We start from the raw sequence: 20,991 nt of genomic DNA on the forward strand, positions 1-20,991 counted from the left end.
CTATTTTTAGGAAAGAGCTGCAGTAAGAGGTGGGTCTGTTGTTCAAGCAGAGCAGGACGGTGATGCTGCTCTGTGTGACTGCCCGGGCGGGGCCGGCTCGGGCCGCTGCCGCTCTGCGGCCACACGGGGGCAGTGCCCGCCCCGCTGCGCCCGGCCCCTCAACGCGCGGTGCCGCTGCCGTGGCCCGCTCTGTCACCCTCTGTGTCCCCCTGTGTCCCCACGGCTTTGTCCCAGAGCCGGAGCTGCCGGGCTGGCGGGCAGTGTGCCCCAGAGCCCCCGGCCAGGCTGGCCAGCCTCCCTGCACCGCTTGTGGGCCCGGCAGGGAAAGCTGGATCCGAGTGGTGCCCGTTTGTGAGTGAGGGAAGCAGGTACTGCTGGCAGATGCAAAATGCCAAGGAAACCGTAGGGTAATTGCAGCACTCTGATGAAAGGCGATGAAAAACGGTATCAGCAACACGAATGGAATAAGAATTCTTCACAGCAAAGCTTCCATGCGCCGTGAAGTGCCACAGAGGAGAGCCAGGCGCTCCGTGGGGAGCGGTCCAGCCGCTGCTGCGGCTGCAGCTCAGCCTCCCGCAGCCCCGGCTTCCCCCCAGGCTGTCCCAGGCTTCTCCTGCTCCCTGCCGGCTCAGGAACCGGGTCAGCACGAGTCCCACCGCCCCGGGAGCTGCTGCAGCCCCCAGGCACCAAGGACAGAAAAACTCCACCAACCCCCCCAAAAATCAGCCTGCATTTTGTGGCCCTAACTGACAAGTTTTGCAGCTGGTCGATCTGTGCATGCAGAAATTCGAGAGCGGATATTGTTATTTACTAATCACTTTTATTAAATCATTAATTTTCATTAATTGACAAAAAAAATTGGAGTTTTTCTGGGTCTAACTCTTCCCTATATGTATTAATAACTGAAATGGAAGTAATTCCGTGAGTGTATTTTCTGTCTCTGGCTGTGCCTGACTCCCACGGCCCCATGCGGCTGCTGGGGCTGTGCTGGGGCTGAGCTGCCCCAGCTGGAGCTCCCACCCACGCTGACAGCAAGGCAGGCCTGGCTCCATCACGTGCTCTGAAAACTTCCGACACCTCTAGCTTTCAAATTTTTGATGAGTCTTTGCTTTCCATCCTCTTTGTCCTTCATTTTTTAGCTGATTCCCTGTTCGTTGAAGCAGAGACATCTGGGAAGGTAAGGATAATTGTATAGAAGTTACAATTATATATTTTTTTAAATAGTATGTAAGTTGGCTGCATTTACTTTCACTTTGTAATGAGACCAGTTTGACTCTGCTAGTGCTTATGTGTGAAGATGTTTATTCACTGAGTAACATCTCACATTCCACACTGCATGTTGGGGTATTTTTAACCATGCAAACTTCCCACCTATCAAAGTAATTTGCAAAGGTAATTTTGTTTCTACTCATCTATTACAGTAAATCAATGAATAAATAAATTATAATGCAGCAATTAAATGTATAATGAGATGGGCAACAACTATTAATAAATGCAGAGCTAGTTGCCCAAAGGTGAACAGACTCCCCCTCTCTTCTTACAAGTCAGGTAATGATCTTTCTATAATGGAGAAACAAGCAGCTGTTAAACATGTAAATGAAACCAAGGGATAGATGAGTTCACACTATAATACTGTTCTTCAGCCCCATTATTATTGCTACATTATCAGTTCTTCTGTGACTTTTCCTCTGAATATTTAAAGACAGGGAGGGGATGTGCAATTATGCTTAAACATCCTTCTGCCAAGTGATTGACTGAATGAACCCAGCCATGCTGCTGAGGAAGGAGCTGGCTCCCTTCAGCACCCTAACTGGGACAGGCTGAGTTTTATCCCAGCAGAGCTGCTACAAAACCAGTGCTGATCTTCTGGATACTTCAAAAGAAAATGCTGAAATTTCATGAGGGATAGAGGTCCCTTTAAAAAAAACCCCAACAAATTGGCATTATTAAATATATCTAATCTAAACAAAACTATACAAGTAGGGTATAAACTAGTGGATCTTCCAATTTTAAATATGGCTGTGAACTGTAATATCACTGCTACTCTCAGTATTTGATATTGCTATAAGGAAAAGCAGAATACAGTTTCCCCCCTGAAGTCTTGTTCCTGTAGTATGCATACTTGAGGATACTTCATGTTTCTTCAGTTCACACCCATCCTCAATATCCTTTTCCTCTTCAAAATTAATTGTCAAAGAATTACCATTTCATTGGAACACCTTTATTTCTTTCTTCAACAGCCACCACAGTGAATCCCTTGACATTTTACTCTGGCTCTTTCTTGAGCATGTGCTCATGTTCTCTGTCTCTCTGTGTCACTTATTTGTGTTTACCCACATGTGCTTTACCACCCGAGATCACATCGTTTCAAAAACTTGTTTTCAAAGGAATGAATGATTGATGCATTGGGGTTTGCCTCAGTCTGAGCTGGCTCTGGCACACCATTAATGTGGGCTGAGCCAACTTACAGCATTGCCCAGGATTCCAAGTTGCTCATCTAATGCTTTCTTATATTTAGAAGAGTACAGGTTTCCCTCCCAGCCCCCCACACAGTTTGAGACTTTCAAGGGCAGCAGTTGGCAGAGAACTCCATGAAGCTACAGTGGTTGATTTATTGTAATAGATGGCAGGAAGCAGAATTATCTTAGCAAATTAGTTTGGCTGATAGGAAAGCTGGCCAGCAGATAAGGGGCAGTGCTGATGCCCGACCTGCACATACCTCTGACAGAGTTTCACCAGTTCAGTTTAGGATGAGTCACTGCACTGAGCAGAAAGTGCTCAGGAAGAACAAACAAAGCAGGACGTGGCAGGAGCTGCAGGCAGTATGCTCCTGGAACCACTGTTCTTGCACTGCCCAGCTGCCCTGAACTTTCTGGGTCAGGTGAGAAGTATTATCTGCTCCATTCATCATTTTATACAATTCAGACATTCAGGAAGAGGCTGCTTCACAGAAAAAGCTGGACAAGTCTTTCAACTGTATGCTGCAGTTCAAGTCTATGCTGAAGTTCTAGTGTATTTATCAACCTAAAAGTGATTTTGTCTTTCCACTGCTGCACCTCTCTGTCTCTTTAAAGCCCAGCAGCAGCTGGATGAGGGAACCTATGGCAGTCAGGTGACCTACAGAGCTTTTGCTGAAGTTTGATAGTCTTATACGGGTCTTTCAAGCAGAGAGAATACATTTAACTCTCCCCAGACACTGTCTACTCCCACTTTTCCTGTTTATACAGGAAAAAACAGAACCCTCAAAGCCTTGAATAAGTTCACACTATATTCTACTTAGCACTGAATGCAGTTGTGTCTGCAGCAGGGCAGAAGCTGTTTAAAACCTGGCAGGAAAAAAAAAGATACAAAGAGCTTACATTTGAGAGGAGTTCAGTTTGGGAATTGTCACTAACTGCACACACATATGTCCTCTCTGTCTGTTTGTGTCTGTGAGGTTGAGAAGCACAATTGTCATAAAGGGAAGCAAGACCTTTCCTGCCATATTTCATCTTGCTGGAGCTCCCTGGAGTGGGATGGTCAGGGTGGGAACTGTAGGACAAAGCCTTCAGGTGACTTTGTTAGTGCATTGCTGTACAAGGTGCTCAGAAGATATTTTTTAAAGCAGGCACTGGATGTGCCTTTGATTTTATGTTGGGCTGCTGAGGATGACAGGCAGAATTTTTCAGTTCAAACTCTGACTTTCAGTTCAATCTCTCTCAGCAGACCCCAAAGGATCCTCCTCTGGAATCTGACAATTTTAGTGTCTTTCATCTATGGGAAGCAGGTGCCTTCCATACCATGAGAGTTTGCTCAGAGATGCTGAATGGGACCTCACAGACATAAGTGCTGGGATTTAGTGCAGCAGTTGGTTCTGTGCACCAAGGGCACAGAAAAGCTCAAAAGTTGTGGAGCACCTCATGGCAAAAGCAGGCTGAGCAATGGACAGGGTGTCCTGGTCCCTGCAGGGATTGGTGCCAGTAGGTGCTAAAGCCTTGACCCCTGTGGGCCACCTGGATTAGCACATTCATCAGGGGTGTGTAGGAATGAGTTTTACAGTCCAGGTTTGTAGCACTTGTGTCTTTGCATGGGCTGGGAGCCTTGCTTGGCTCCTACAGCCAGAACCAACAGGCACCTCTTAGTTCTTGTGACAAGTGTGAGGAAATTAAATTATAAACATGGAGAAAAATACTATGATAAACACTGGGGGGAGGGGGGCACCAGGGAGAGAGGGACGGGAATGAACCCTTTCTGCAAGGTAAGAACTCAGTGATAAATAGATCTGTGCATATTTCCCAGTCTCATTCCTCACTTGCCAAGTCTGATGCTATTTTCATTAGGCCATGTTACCATACATGTCATTTTATACAAAGGTGCAGTATATCACAACTGGAGGTTGAGGTGCTTGTAGTGAACACAAATGAGCTTGTAATGGTCCATCTGCTTTGATTTTATTTAGTGATCCCTCAAGGGCTGGGAGCTAGAGTGAGAATAACAATGCTTCAACCCATCTGCTATTGTAGTACCAGCTCCAGTTGAATTATCACATGTTCTGAGTGGCTGGCATATGCTGTGACATAAAGCCACAAGAAAGTGTTGCTCTCCAGCTGTTGTGTTGACAAATACTTTTCAGCCAGTCATTAAGTTCAGCTCAATAACCAGGGGGAAACTGTAGCTAAAAGTTGATTATTATTTTATTTTATTTTAAGCATTAGAAATCACTAGTACAATATATTTTATTTAAAAATGTGTCACTAAGGGCACACATTGTATATGAGCTCTAACAATAAAAAATTCGCTGTGATGCCCATAAATTTATGTGTTATAGGATTGGATGGGCATCTCTGTAAGTGACAGTGTAAATCTTAGTAATGAGGCTCTGGCTAACCTTGTTTAAGCAGCAGCACATCTCAAGATGTGTATGTATAAACTTGCTGGCCTGGCAGTGCTATGGGCCACGAGCAGGCCTGACCACGGAAGGAACAGCTCAGGAAGAGATTGTGATCTGAGGCCTCATGCAGGGATAGATTACCAGACTGAAAATTAAACTGAGGAGGAACGTGAGACAAGACCTGCACAGAGACAGGTACCTTGTGGGTGCAACAGGTTCAGGTGGCCCATCTGGCACTGCCCCTCATCTGGGCTGCAAAGTGTCACTGCTGAAAGTGGCCACTAATTTGGCCTTTACTCCCTCCCTCTTCTGCCCTTGGTGGCCTCCTGAGGAGCTCAGGTCACTCTGGAGGCACCCCAAGTTGTGCCCACACAGAGCACTTGCTCCAGAGCAAGTCTTAGAAGAGTGTTTGTGGAGCTCTGCTGACAATAGTCAGGCTGTCCCCTTGTCCTTCTCTCTCCAACCTGTCCTCTCAGGGCTGCTGGAATCCACCACTGTGCCTGGGAACAAAAGGAAAGGCATTTCCCACAGTTCAAAGGCTGCTACACAGACAGATGTAAGTGGGAAAGGAGATGTTCCCTGCTCAGGCTGAGAGGATGTTCTCTCTTTCTGCAGGTAACACATCCAGGGACAGCACACACCTTTCAGGCACTGCCCACTGTCCAGCAGGCATGAGTTCAGTGAGAACAGGGACAGTAAAATCTCTTCTTGATATTCCAAAGCACTCTCCAGAATTCTCATCCCTAATCTAAGCCTTCCCTGCAGGGGAAGGGTTTGGTGAGGGGTACAGCCAGAGGACCCTGAGGGAAGGCACCAGCCCCCAGTGCTGCTGGTGCCCCAGGAAGGCTGGGTGGGCTCTCTGGGGCTCTGGTGCCCTTCTGTTAACCACTGCACTGGGGAGCAATTCTTGAATATGACTTACACTCCTATTTTCCCTCAGAAAAACAATGGACACTGTTCATAGCGAGGCATTTCAGCTCTGGAGGTTTATATTTCCTATTGTAGGCCAGGAGCCGTGGGTGCCAGCTGTCACTGGTGCTGCCATTGTGTCACCATCCCCTGGCTAGTGCAGGAATCGTTGATTGCGTTGCCTTTTGAATCAGTTGATTACCATGAATAATAGGCCAAAAAGGCTGTCAGCATTCTGACTTTAACTATAACTGTTACAATTAATTATGGGTTTAATTAGCATATATGCCTAGCAGTAGAGAATATAATACTTCATGGGTAACAGATGATCCTGCAGCTGTAGCATAAAGCATGATACAGGTTGGGACACAGATAGTTATTAATAAATGGCTTCTATTGTTTGAGATCCTTATTTATACAAATTAGCAGGCATGACATAATCAACCCAAACTGTATAATTTATAATAATTGATTTCATTTTGACTGACCACCAGTCGGCCTACTACATGCCCTCAGAAGAAAAATAGCCCTATTAGGATAAGTTTAATCCTAAACATAGCTAATGAATCCTATTACTTTAAGGTCATATTTGAAGCTTTTGTTAATTGTCAGAACCATTTTAAATTGATTAGAGTTAAATTAAATCAATGTAATGTTTAGAAAAACAATATTTCTAATGGATGAGGCCAAGCTGACCTCGAATAAACATATTTATCAACCGATTTCAGTGAATGAGAAGGCTAGCAGCTGGGCTCATAATTCATGATTGTCTATAATATGGGAAATGTCACTATCTAGGCCATTAATTATGTCAGGTAATAAATCTGTTGCTCACAGTTGAGCATTTGCTAGTTGGGGTAACAACCCCCTCAGCAAAGTTATGATGTTTAAAGACTCTCTCCTTACTAAATCCATACTTTACAGCAGCAGAACAACTGCATGCAACTTTGGGGGGAGTGAATGTGGTCTTTTCATAGCTGTAAATTACCTGACAACGTGCCAGCCTCTGATTACTTAGTATGGAATCATCATTTGAAATAACAAGGATGTGCTATGAGGAAAAAGTTTTGCTGCACTATATAACTACATTTTCCAGGCTGGAGAGGTCAGCTATTAATAGTTCCTTACAGACCAGCACTAAGTGACTGATTTCCAAAAATATATTGTGTGGCAAAATGCATAATATAATAGAAATATCTGTTTTGCACAAGTTTGAGAGTGTGAGGAATTCAGAATGGGTTAACATGAACTGGGGTACAAGATGCAGGTAGTGATGGGTACAGTTTAACACAACAGGAAAATGATATGCAGAAGCAGGATCAGTTTAAAGTTAATCATGCATTCAGAAACTTAGGGAAAGGTCTGGCATTATGGCAGACAAGTGACAAAAAGCATCTGCTTCCTGTTCAATATCTTGTCCAAAAAAAAAAAAGCTTAGATAAACTCAATTTTCATAAAGAAAGGGTGAGAAAATAGTAAAAAAAAATTACACAGTAGTAACCAGAAGGAAGGAAATTCATATTTTTATCACAGAAGAATATAAGTAATTAATATAATATTTCTATTGAAAAAGGCCAGGATACGTGATGAAAGGTTCACTAACTTGAAAGGAATCTGGAGCAGATCAAGAAGATTCATACAATGTTTTGGGCTGCTTTACTTATTCCCTGGAAGTGGCCTTTCCATGTTGGATAGTGGTACAAGGTGCTGTGTTCTGGTCACCCCTGAACTGACCCTGTGTCTGCAATCCCCTTCCTGCAGGCTGCTCTGCTTTTGGAACATCAGCTGGCTTTACAGTTCAGGCTCAGCTGTAAGCTTCAACACCGAATTTGACCATTAGTACTAATAAATGGTCACATCCTGACAATATTGATCAAAAGTTAGCACAGCATCTCAATCTCAGGTTTGGCACAGGAAAGGTGGGATGCACTCACAGACACACATTGCACTTGCACGGACACTTGGGCTTCATAAATTAGCTGTGTCTTCACTGAACCTCATCAGATGGCTCTGAACAGCCACAAGTATGTTGTGAATTGTCCTTTTTTTGCCTCAAGTGTATCAACAGCTTCATGCAAAGCACTTGTGAAAATAAACATAAATGCAAGTTGTAAAGTTACATATCTTTTGAACAACAGATAAATAAAAGGGCCTTTCAGTTACAACATAAAAATAGTTTCCTGTGAGGAGAAGGAAATACAGATGCTTTCTTGACTTCAAATCTCTGGCAGATACTTTGCTGACACGACTTGTAATTAAGCATTTAAATAGAAATTGGTTCCATTTGTGTATAAATTATCAGCAGGTTACAAAGAATACGAGAAAATCAAATACTCAGCTGTGAAACACTGCACTGGAGAGCTGCTCTAGGATATTAAGACAATGTGTGTGTGTGTGTGTGTGTGTCTGTGTTTGTGTGAGAAAGAATAAGAGACTGTGTTTGTATGGGTGTATATAATTACTATTTCATTTCTTGGGCAAAAGCTCTGTGTGTGTGTGTGTCTTTTCCTTTATGGCAAGGAAAATTGCTCTTCTAACCTGTCTTCAAAATGTAATAACTTTACTTGCAACCAACCACTACAGACCTGGACTGGACTCTGAATTATTACTGTGAGTTGAAACATTTCTTTAACAAAACTGAGTCCTTTAATATCCCCCACCTCTGTTATTAGATGGACGAATGAATTTTACTTTGAACATAACATGTGGCATTGTCTGAAAATTGCTGGTATGAACTGAAGTTGGCAGGTATTTTCTTGCTCTCCTCGTCAGGGATTGCCATTTATTATATGTTGCACCTTTATCTGTCAAATACCGCAGAGCGCTATATTGATTTGTGTCTGCCGCAAAGCAAAGGTCACTTTGATCAACATACTACAAAACCAGAAAAAGTAGGGTTCTGACATTTCATTACCTGGGAAAAAAAGGACTAAAATAAATAAGAATATGTTTGAGAACAGAGCACTTCAATATCACAGTGTGCAGTAACTGTAATTAACAAAAGAACTGCTCTATTGAGGTTAAAGAGAAAAAAAAAGAAGGCAGGTTTTCTTCCAGTGACTGTTCTTTACATGACTGATTCTGTAACATTACAGCTGTGATCTTACTGAAGGGTTACATTCATTACAAATCAAACACCTTTTGCTTCTCAGATACAGACTTTTAACGAGCAATAAAACTCTGGAACTCTTAAAGAATAGGGGACGATTTTATAAAATTTTTAATTTTAACTGAAAAAGCCTAATCATATTGGGGACTTTTTTTATGCTACACTCAGATGAGGACATGGTCTCTGTTAGAAATGCACAGTCTGAAGAGATCAATCACAGGAGACAGAACAGGACCCTCTGCAACATTGTGTGTGCCCCAGGTCCACAAGAATTGAAAAGTGGAGCCAGAAAACAAGCCCACGTCTTACCTACATTTTCTAATTCTAGTTCCCAAGAACTTGGATGTCTTTAGGAACTAGCACACAAAATAAAGATTTGGGAGGAAAGTGGTGCTGCAGGTGATGTAGTCTTGTTATTTTCCTTTCTGCCCAGTGTCTTTCAGGCATCCCATACATTTTGCTTTGCTGGGATCAGCAGACACTGCTTTGCACTGTGTAAACAAAATAGGACCTAATTTCTGTGGAAATTTTTCATTCTGGCAGAAACTTCTGTTGTGTATTTTGGGAATCTGCTCTTCAGTGTAGTTCCTCATCCCTTTCCCAGTAGATCCTGCAAAAACACCTGTCATATTTCCATAAGGAACCTCTCTTCCCTAATAAAAATAATAATAATACAAATAATACAACAGATTGGGTTTTTTCCCCATGCAGCACTCTGATGCCCTCAAGATGCATCTGGTATTTCAGATCCCTGGTTTTTCTAAACAGAAAAATGACTCTTACAAGTGCTACTGCTCTACCTGAACACGAGTAACCAAGTGGCCAGGTTGCTTTCCCCTCGTTACTGCTGGGAAGTTTTGTTTTTTTCTGGTTTCACAGTGTTCAGTTCCTCACCTGAAGGCACATTTTCATGGAAATGCAGCGAGCAGTGGCACCTCAGAGCAGTGGGGTGCATATCACAGCTTGCATGGCATATGGCAGTGCTTATCATGTCAATAACAAAGTCTGAATAATGCAATTCTTGGCTGTAATTATCTTTTATTATTATCAAGGGTCATTCCTGGGCTCTTCATCCTTTCATCTCATGTGGAATTTTGGGCTTCCTTATTAATTAAATAGCCAGTGTGATTGAATTAGCCAATTAGCTCTGCCTGAAGGGATGAGCACTGATCCAAACAAAGGGCTTGATTCTACAAACTTGTTGCTGTGAGGAGGAGCCTTGCAGGGAGCTGGCTGCCAAGAGTGGGCTCCTAGGACTTTGCAAACCTGATCCCAGTTAATTTGCAATTATTAGACCAGGTAAAAGTTCCCATCTGGATACTTTCCTACTAGGAAATAACTGTTTGTCAAGCATGAAACTTTCCATGGGGTTGTTTGATTTTATTAAAAGTAATGTGTTTGAAAATAATCACATGCTGCATAGTGTTCTGCTGTTACCATTTTTTCCTCTGAATCATAAAGTAATTTTAGATTTGTAAAATTTAAAGTGAAAATGGGAACAAATCCTTTTAGCATTAGCAGAAGAGTCCTGACTATTCCCATGTATTGGAAGAGTTTTGCTCTTTGTAAAATCCTGTATCGCAGAAAATGTCCCCAAAATAAAAAGATTAGTCTCTGTCTTCAACAATTACTTCAACCAGACAATGTATGTTCCCTGCTCCTAAACCACAGATTAAAATCCCACATGGCAACAGGGCTATGCATCTCTTAAGTATCTGTGCCTGAAAGGCACATTGGAAATGTATGCAAATGCAGCTCATCTCTATCCTGCTCCACTGTTCTCACTCCCTTTTTTCCTTCCTTTATCTTGACATGTTTACTATTTCTCCTACACTGTGCTTCACTGAATAGCAGATCAAACTTCAAAGCAACTTTTAGTTTGAAATTTGTTTCCAAGCTCCTAAGCTATTCTTTTTCTGACAGCAGTGGATAAGAAATTGTCACTACCACTGGTGACATGTCATCGGGAGATACGGGAATAACAGATGGGCAGCACTGAGATAACAGGAAGTAACTTCTTTAAAAGATTGTGTTGACATCACCAACTATGAGAGCAGAGGTAGAATGACCCCCAGAAGGGAATCCAATCTGCTCAGGTCTTTCTGACTCACAGGTGTTTTTTATTATTTATTTTCATACGCAGATCATATTGGATCTAAAATAATTTGAAGATTTAAACCGGCTATGTTAGAGTCGGTAGTAACTATTAATGGGGATTAAGAAAAGGATGAATGGATTTAGTCACTAACTTCAGTGTTTTAAATGATACCACTAAAATGATAAAATTATCATAAAAGATAAAATGATTGCTGATGTTCCAGGCATAACTGAATGCCATTAATAAGAGTCAAGATTCCTTGATTGCAATGTGAGATCAATGGGTTATGACATTTCGATGACAGGCTGATGGATCTGACTTTCTAAATGAAGAATGATTGATTATGACTCTTCAAAAGTATGGCTCATTATCAGCATATCTAGGCAACTCTTGACACCCACTATACATAACACCTATTATGGAATGTCAAAAGTCTTCACTTCGGGTGCGTGGCCATGATTTCTGAGGAAACTAATTGTTCTTCTTACTGCAAGATACTACAGCACTTTGCACAAAACAAAACAGGGCCTGCTATCTACAAGGAAAGCAGCACAGAAGCCAAGAAAAACAGTGAGTTTTTAGCCCTCAGCACATTTCATATCTAACAGATGGTCCACAAGCCTATATGAAAACTGTACTTCTGATGGCAGCAGGAAAATGATATAAAGCATGACATGGGCTTCATTTGCTGCATTCTATAACAGTCTGGGATGAAATAGATCTATAGGAAAACAGATTTCTTGATTTCAAAGAGACCTGCATTAGTGCTAATTACATTAGAAAGTCCTCTGCTATGCTGCACTTCATATTTTAAATTTTAAGAAGATGTGATAGTGTTTTATTTATAGTACATTACAGTCAAATTCAAAGTTTTGGTCTAGGGTGTAAATTCTGTTGTGCAAAATTGTTGTACAGTGGATAATGTGGATGCTGTCATGGAGAGTATGTCAGATGCAGGGAATTGTTATGGTAATAAAATAGTGCCTGAACTGTCTGGCCCAATGCCCCATCCTGTACTGAGTGCTATTTTTGAAAGAAGTTTCTATTACAGGAGAAACTGCTAAATATAATTATTAAAAGGTGTTGTGAATGTGGTCTGTTAACCAATGCATGGGGTTTGCTTGTCTCCTTCAGAATTCTTTGAAAAGCTCTGGGCCACTGAAGGAAAATGAGTCACAGCAGAAGTTTCTGCCTGCCTGACAGAGTGAAAACAGCACAGAGCCAGGAAGAGACAGATTTATCCAGGAAGACAGAGCACCCAACCACCCTCTGCTATGAGCTTCTGAATCACTGGATGTAGAGATGCAGGATTTCAAACAGGCATTTCAAACAGTTTCAAACCACCATGTTAACATTATATTAATTTAGCTTGGGGCACATCATAATGTATTGATTTTCCATCTTGAACACTAAGATGTTAGACAATTACAAGTTGAAGAATATTACTAATTCTGCCAAGTCTTTCCAATTATTTTGTCTCCCAAAGGACAAAGAATACAGAAGAGCTTCATACTGAGAAAATTACCTCTTTTTACAAAAAAACCAAAAAAAACCCCAAAAAACCCACCAAAACCAAAAGAAAGAAAAAAAAAATTAAAGGAAGAAGTATTGTGAATAAATATTCTTTTAAACCAAGGAAGGATCAGCTGAAAAAGAATTCTTTAATTCTTTTCACCTACTGGAAAACAGTTGGTGTTAGGCTAAAATAAGGTGCCACTTATTCAGACAGGGATTTACCTTGGAATGCTCTTAGTAGGAGCTGGACTTGAACCTATGGATCAGCTTTGGAATAGTCAAGGCTTAAAAACAGGTAATAATTACTTAATAAATAGTAACTGTTACCAGACTCCTCTCTGCTTTGGAAGGTCAGTGAATTCCAGGTAAGCTCACCATTTCATGTCTGTGCCTGCAGAACCTGTGCCAGAATGGTGCTGGAGGAGTGGCAATTTCCAGCACTTGCTGACCTCATGGACTTGCCATTTCCTGTGGCAAACCAGGAGGTCTCTGCTGGGCTGGGGAAGGCACATTCACCTTGGTGGTCTTGGCTGACAGGTGAGTCACAGTTTGCTCCCCTCTGAGCTGGGCCCAAGCACACACGAAGAGCCCTGTTCCACTGGATCTGTTCTTGTTTTATGTCTGCACCCACTGGGGCAAGTGACTGCACAAATCACAGACAATGGACATCTGTCCTGGATCTCTGTTGCTGGAACATCCCCAGACAGCAACACCCAGAGTTTCAGTTTGTATAAATCAGTGTAATGATGAGTGCGTGTTTTCAGGAGAGCTTTGTGCTTTACCAGATCTTGAGACATTTCCTAACATTATGTCACCACATCAACTGCACAGAAATCCTAGCAAGCAAAGATTGGATCAAGCCCTAAGTGTCCTAGGCTGCTATTTTTTAAAATTCAGTTTCTTTTCTAGGGGGAGGAAAAAAAAAAGCAAAATCTGCCCCGATCTGGTAGATTTGCTGTGATGAACAGTTCATATCTGCTAACTGAAGCTTTCTAAGCAGATCATTGATTATCAAATTTAAACCAAAACATTTATTAATCCTTAATGGAGAAGTCTGCTACAATTTAATAGTGGGACTACAGGATATTATATTTGGTTTAAAGAAATTGCCCTGTGTATCTCCAGAGTTCCCTGTTGCTTGTTGTCCAGCTGTGGCAGTATGAATGGTTTACAGAAGAGAACATAATTGTTCTGTTCTGTTGTCCATAATTTTTACAAACAGAAAGAGGCTGAATCTGTTTACAGCAGCTCCAGCACTGGAGCTCCTGGAGAACTGTGAAGGGCTGGTGCTTCCCCAGGAGAGTTTGCAGGCCCCTCTTGCACCCCTTCCCATCTGTTTGCTTCTTTGGTCCCCAAACTGTCCCCTGGGGGACCTTCACCTGATGTCTGCTGTCACAGGGTGCACTGCCCTTCCACAGCTGTGTGCCTGGTGTTTCACTTAACAAATCCCTAAGACAAAGACAGAAGTCTTCCAAATAAATTACTAAAATTCAGCCACATGGCAGTTCTGCCTGACTGCTTCCCTTCCACTTGCATGTCAATTGTTTATTTTAGGAATTCTCTGGTTTTACCCTCTCTGGAATAATTCTGTATAATTTTTATTCTCCCAAATCAATGAATTAATAGTCAGTGAAGTTTCTGAAATGGCTGGTCATGGGGGCCAGGTGAGGGTGGGGCTCACTGTGCTTTGCTGTATGAAGTACATTCATATGTGCCAGTAACCAATAAAGGCAGATTTAGAAAAATCCCAAGTCCTCAGCTCAGTGAGTGAGGTAGTTCATCCCCAGGTGCTCAATTTCCAATTTTAGGAAGTATGTGGCTCTCAAACTTCCAGGCACCTATGAGCCCAGGATGACCAAAGCAGATACTTGGATGTGCAGAGCACTTGGGACAATTACCTTACTGCCTTATTCATTCCTGTGAGGTGTTAACCCAGACACCCAGGAATGGTAATTTAGATGTCATGAGGAGTTATTGAACTCCTCATGTAAGAAAGATCTGTACAATTTGCTGTGAGTGACATCTCAGTGTCACAAGGGGTGATAGCTGGATGACAATGCCACTTGTTCCTTCTCACATCAAAAAGAAGAAAAAAACTAGAAAATTTAATTTGTTATGTTAATGATTTTTTAAAAATTTTTCAGATGGTAAGAATGTTTTGCACTTGGTGCTGTACAACTGAGGAACTAAACATGACCCTTTCCTCAAAAGGCTTTCAAAGAAAAACTGCACTAGCCACAGAAAGATGGACCAGCACATTCCTGGTCAATATAGTAGTCTGTGAGTTAAATATTTGCTCATTTGCATGGCATAAAATGAGTGTCAGTTCTGGTTAACTGGGCTTGGTTAGAAAGCTGGAAGAGTAGCACTGCCAGGACAAGCCGGAGAGCAAGTCCAAGACAGGATAGAGCTGTGTAATTATCACAAGAGTTGGGGACAAACAGAAGATTCTCTTATGCAGGAAAGGACTTCCTGCTTTCTCCCCATCCTGATTCCCATTTTGTGTTAGTATGAGGGTCTGAAGAAATGAAGAAGAGTAGGAGCTTAAATTAAAACATGAAACTCTTGTGAATGTAACTGGCAAAGGCCTTCACCCCTGCACTGGTCATGCAGTCTGGAAGAAGTGCTGCTTCTTAAAGAAGTAAAATGTAACATTTGGAAAAGGACAATTTCAGTCTTAGGGCATTAGCTCTTATTCCATGAAAATTCCTTTAAGCCACTAATTCAGACCAATAAATAACCAGAAAAGTAATCCATGGACTACTACTTTGGCCACCACTTGAGGCTTCAAGGATATAACTTAGAAATGTGATTTCCCCCACCCCCATCCCATCCCACAGAAAACTTGTGATTTTATGTGCTTTTTTATGCATGTATTAAACAAATGGCACAGCTGAATAGCTTTTCTTAAAAACTGGACATTCACCAAAAAGAAGTTTGCCAGCACAGACAATTAGGCTTTCTTCTTTTAACAATAGATTGACTGACTGGCACATTTGAAATGCGAGCGTATTTTTTATTCCTCCGTTCACCCTTTGAGCTGATAAACACGAACAATGGGAAACAGCTGGGACAGGAAAACATTTTAGTTTGTATTTTCAAAGCAAGCAAGAAATAAACCCATCAGTGGGAGCCAGATCACATCTTCTGCCTTAGGGGTAGTCAGCAATTGGGGGGAAAAATACGATCCATATTTTTAATCAAACATTACATATTTATTAATGTGCAGCTGGCCTATTGTGTGCATGATTTTTTTTCTTTAACGCTGTGCTGCGTCCGTCAGCCTGACATTGTTCTGTAACTGACATTACTCTATAAGGATCTGGAAATGCACAGATTTAATAGGAATCATTGAGACAATTGCTTTCTGTATTATTAGGTCTGTGTGACGTAGGTACCATCTGAAATTCAATTTTAGAAGAAAAATAAGATATTGTTCTATCGAGGCAATTTTGTGCACCTGTGATACAGTAGGAACATACACCCCCATGCTCCTATTTTCCTCCTCACTCATCTAACTTCACGGCCGTCTAATGATACGTGCCACTCTTTTGTTAAAAATGTTTGGCCAAATGTATTTTGATGCTTATTGAGATTAAACTTTCAGTACATCTCCCTGGTAGCAAAGGTTGGGCTGTTCATTAGTTGGAGGTTTGGCCTTGTCAGGTTCCATTGACTGCTGGCTAAAAGGATCACTTTATCATCATTTGTCTGCAATGGAGACAGTCTTTATTCAGCCTTGATTCCTCTGGGGTCACAGCTGTCATAACTTCACGTGCTTTATAATGCAGACCCCAGTTTCACAATCCCCTTAGGTAATTGTCTAATAGATTCAGTTTACCTTAATATAGATAATATGTTATTTACAAAGAAATACAAGGGAAAGTGAGGGACAATATTGCTCAAAACATCCCCCTCCTAACCTATTGCTTGGGATCAATCATTTGGAAATTATGTTAAACTCAGTTCTGATTTTGAACCCAAAAGGGAAATATACCTCTTTTTCTGAGTTTTACTCTGTTTTACTCTGATCCTTCAGCTGCAAATCTCTAGACTGAGCCTGGAGATTTTCTGCTGTGAAAGCTGAGAAAACTCTGCAAGTTTTGATAAGGCCATGGTGTTTTGGAGAACGAGGCCTTCATTTCGTCTTACAGTTCAGATCCTGCAGATTTTATGTGCTGAAAACTATAGTTCAATTTAACTTGAAACAGTAAGTTTGACTTCAGGTCAATGTGTTAACCTTTTGAGCCAGAAACCAGCAAGGGCAAGGATGGGCTACTGCTGCCCTTTCTTGTCCAAGGGGGGCACCCACCCTGGTGCTCTGAGGAGGGTCTCTCTTCTATGGAGCTCCTCCAGTTTTGCATCTCTTGACAAAGGAACTGGAAATGAGACAATTTCCTCCAAAACAAGGCCAAAGAATCAGCTTGTCTCCATTTGATTTAGTAAAACCTGAAATCTTTCTACAAAACCTGGAAGAGCTCCATCATGAGCATGTGAGAAGCCCATTTATGAGTGCCTTGGTAACCAGTGCATTCCCCTTGCAGGTCAGCTGCTGCCTTTTTCAGAAAGAGCTTGGCTCCCCAGAGGAGATGGGCTGAGCAATTTCCACATTTGGTTTTCTTTAAAATTCTTATTAAAAATTAGGGGGAAAAAAATCAGAGCTTGTTTTCACACTGGTACTACTGCTTTTACAAAATGCTGTCAGCTTCAGTTTCTCTAAATAAGATCTACTTCTAATTTTTTTTGTTTGTATCTTTTAAGGATTACACAGAAACAATTGCATACTTCACAGAAAGTAGTTGCCTCTTTATGTTCTTAGTATCCCTACCAATAAAAATTTGCATTTCACTATTTTTCAATAGGAAGAATGATGTTCCCAAAGTATCCAGCAAATGCACTTACAGAGACAGTTCTACACCAAATTTCTAATACAGAGCTATAAGGGTCCAGACAGATCCCTCTGTGAAGGAAACTGCTTAAGGGGAGCAATTTCAAAGACTTTAATCATTAACAGAAATCCTGTAAAGTAAACAAAATGAAAAATAAACACCTTGTGGTGGGAGTCTAAACTTCAAGAGGGAAGCTGTACTTGCCATTTGTGGAAGTTTGTGGATGCTCAGATCCACAGAATGGTCCCACACCTGCCTCTGCAGGAGGATTCAAACACCAAATCCTCTTCACAATTCACTGACTGGCTGTTTCTTTTACAAAGTTTTCCTGAATGAGTGCCTGTATTTTTGAAACATAACATGTACTCCATCAATGGCATCTTCTCACAGTAAAGTTTCTTTCAAATTCCACTCAGTCATACCTTGTGTGTGAGCTTATGCACCAGCATGTGTTGAATTTCCCAGCTGATATCTTAACTAGAAGCTGATTTTCATTTGAGCTTCTAATTCAATGCCACAACTCATTGCACTGCAATATCTTAATTACAGTAGGAGATTGATAAGTAAACAAGGAAATGCAGCTGTAGTGTTGTGGAAAGTCACCCTTTAATTATTAGCTTTCATTTATTTTTTATTATTTTTTTCCCAAATATCTTCCATATAATAAATTAATTCAAAATAGCTATAGAGCAAATTAACATTACACAGGGGGAAAAAAGCAACAAAAATCCTCACAACCCTCCAAGTAATCTTTAAAAGGATTGCATAAAAACTGCATATAAATGCCTGTTTCCATGTGTACTGCTGCACCATCCATGAGAACAGCCTTTAAGACAACTCATCTTACAGAGGAAAATGTCACTAGATATAGTGTTGGTCATTAGAAGCAGCACAGTGCATTCGTCTGCTTGCACCCCACTTTGATTACTATACAGCAAAGATGGCCACAAGCACTCAGAAAGTTTTATTGAGGCTTAAATCTTCATTCAAATGATGTAAAGGGGCATTGAATGAAGATTTAGAACTCTATAAAGCTGCTTGGCAGTGTCTGTGGCAATCTATGCCACATAAAAACTGAAATGCTTCTACTTTCTTATTGAAACATTTCTACTGTAATTCTTCAATATTAGGTAGCAGCCACAGCGTTGGGACATTACCACATCTGGGAGTATTTCTCTTACTGAGGGTTTGCCTGCAATCAGTGGTGCAGGATATTATAGAATGTTGATGTCTAGGACATAATGGAAGAGGAATTGTTACTGCAATTACATATTATTATGCTTTTCAGAAGATAATGTGGGTTCATTCATGTGAGTATTTTGAACTAGCAAATACCCTAATTGCTTACATGTCTGTTATAATCCCAAATCCAGTTGACATATCTGATGTACTGCTGCATTTTAATCTGGCCACTCGCAGGGTCCTCTTTATGATTTTCCTCTGACCTGCATGAACTGTGCAAACAAGGAACAGGAGTGTCTTGCACATTGCCTTTGCAGTTTTGGTCTGAGAAAACACCCAGGGGGACAGAGAGACAGCACTGTAACCAAGTGTACATTTTTCAGGAATATACAATTAGCCTGTGCAAGAGCAGGGCAGGTACTAATGATCTGATTGTGCTATAATGACAGATTTGTGAAAGAGCGTGTGCACTGCTTCAACTCTCCTCTCCCAACGTGTTGGATTGATGGAGGATGTGTGGCAAAGTATTCACCCATTCACTTAACCAGAAAACAAAGGCAGATGATTAAGAAGCATCAGTATTCTGAAGCAGCAATCAAACTGACCCTGCCAAGGAGTGAAGAACAGCAAGGCCAGCCAAAAAGTGCTGCAGTTGTCTCGTGTTATAACTGCAGGTGTACAGGCAGCACTTTTTCACAGACTTTCCTGAGGCACCAAGCAGAGCCAGACAACAACAGCTCGCTCCAAGGAACAGCATGGTGCTTATGGCAGTCTCATGTGCACGTGGAGTGACAGAAAATGGTCAGAAAAAAGATGTGCTTTTAGAAATTCCTGCTTAATAATCCACTAGAGGGAGCTTACGTATAACCTCTGCCAGGCCAATTATCTCAGAACCTGCTATTGCATAATTAACAAAGGTGAGGTAGTTATGAGGGCAATACCTGCACTGCTGTTCTCTTCTTGATGTGTCATCCTGGAGCTCAGGAATGGCACTTTTGGAGTCTCCAGCTCTATCCAGAGGAGCAATTTGCTTTTCTCAAGTGGAATCAGCATTCTCATTGGCATCAGCTGGGATTCACCTTCATCACTGGCACACTCAAACCTGAGAAAAACCAGCCACTGCTGAGTGAGGACTTACACTTAAAGCATTAGCAAAGCTTCACCTAAGCTATCCTCTGTCCTTGCTTCTTTCAATTCTGGCTGCAAAACAAGACTTCAGTAGCTATGATTCCCACAGAAGAAACCAGCAAACTACCTGGACTGCAGACTTGGCTTCAGTTGTTTCAGTAGGACAAGGCTTTCAGCACAGGGTTTGCCTGGCACTGCTTGTTTTCCAACTGGAAACTGCCTCCTTTCTCTGGGAGACAGCTGGGATCAAAATCGGTGTCCTTGACAATATTTAACATGCAAAGACCTGCAACTATTTCCTATAGTGTTAGCTAATAAAAAACCAGGTTTAACTCCTGTATCAGAAATGCCAACTTTAGTTTAGTGGCAGAGATGTACTTGCAATTACAATTCTAACTAAATCTAGACATAACACACTTTCAAGCTACATACCCACATAGTCTAAGTAGTCAGATACACTATCAAAAAGCTTATCATAAAACTTGAAATTGCTGTATCCTTTACACTCATTGCCTCTTTTTCTTTCTGTTTTTTCTGTTGGAAGAGAAAACTTATGACTACACTTCAGCTGTCACCAGCTTTCAAGGTTATACTGATAGGAATGAGAAACATATTCCTAATCTGCATACCAATGCATTGAGAATGCAAAGGCAGGCTTTTTGCCATTGAATAGATGATGATAAGGTCTTAAGTCTTTTGAATTTCTTGTGTTGTACTTGTATTATCATATGATTTCTTAAGCCAAGAATGAATATGTAAATTTCTTGCCACTGACTTGCTCCAAAATAATGGACATTACACTTGCACAGTGGCAATTCAGAGTGTAAAATTGATTAATATTTGTTTTCAAAATGACATGCAATGATGTATGGATCCTTTTACAACTTAAATTAATACTTTAAAGAGATGAATGGTCTCTACAGAGGATGTTAAAGTTCAAGCTGAGAAATTTGCATATTTATATTACAACCAACTGATAATAATTGTCGAAACAGAATGTAATGTGGTTCGTTTTTCATTTTAATCTGGTTGTACTCAAACACAGGACCTCATTAACTTCCAGCAACTAATACAGCATTATCAGTCCCCATAAACCAGGCCTGCCTTGAATTTATGAATTTCAAAGACTATTTCCAGTGGTGAATCGCTGTTAAACACTTGGGTCAGTCACTAGCAGGTGAACTCCATGTCAGATGCTGTAGAAGCATGAAAGTTACCTGGGCTGAAGGGCTGGAGAATCCCATGGCCAGGTGCCTACTTTGGCTCCTACACTCAGAGCCAAAATTAAGGT

Source organism: Haemorhous mexicanus, chromosome 12, assembly GCF_027477595.1.
Source record: "Haemorhous mexicanus isolate bHaeMex1 chromosome 12, bHaeMex1.pri, whole genome shotgun sequence".
Taxonomy (NCBI): Eukaryota; Metazoa; Chordata; class Aves; order Passeriformes; family Fringillidae; genus Haemorhous; species Haemorhous mexicanus.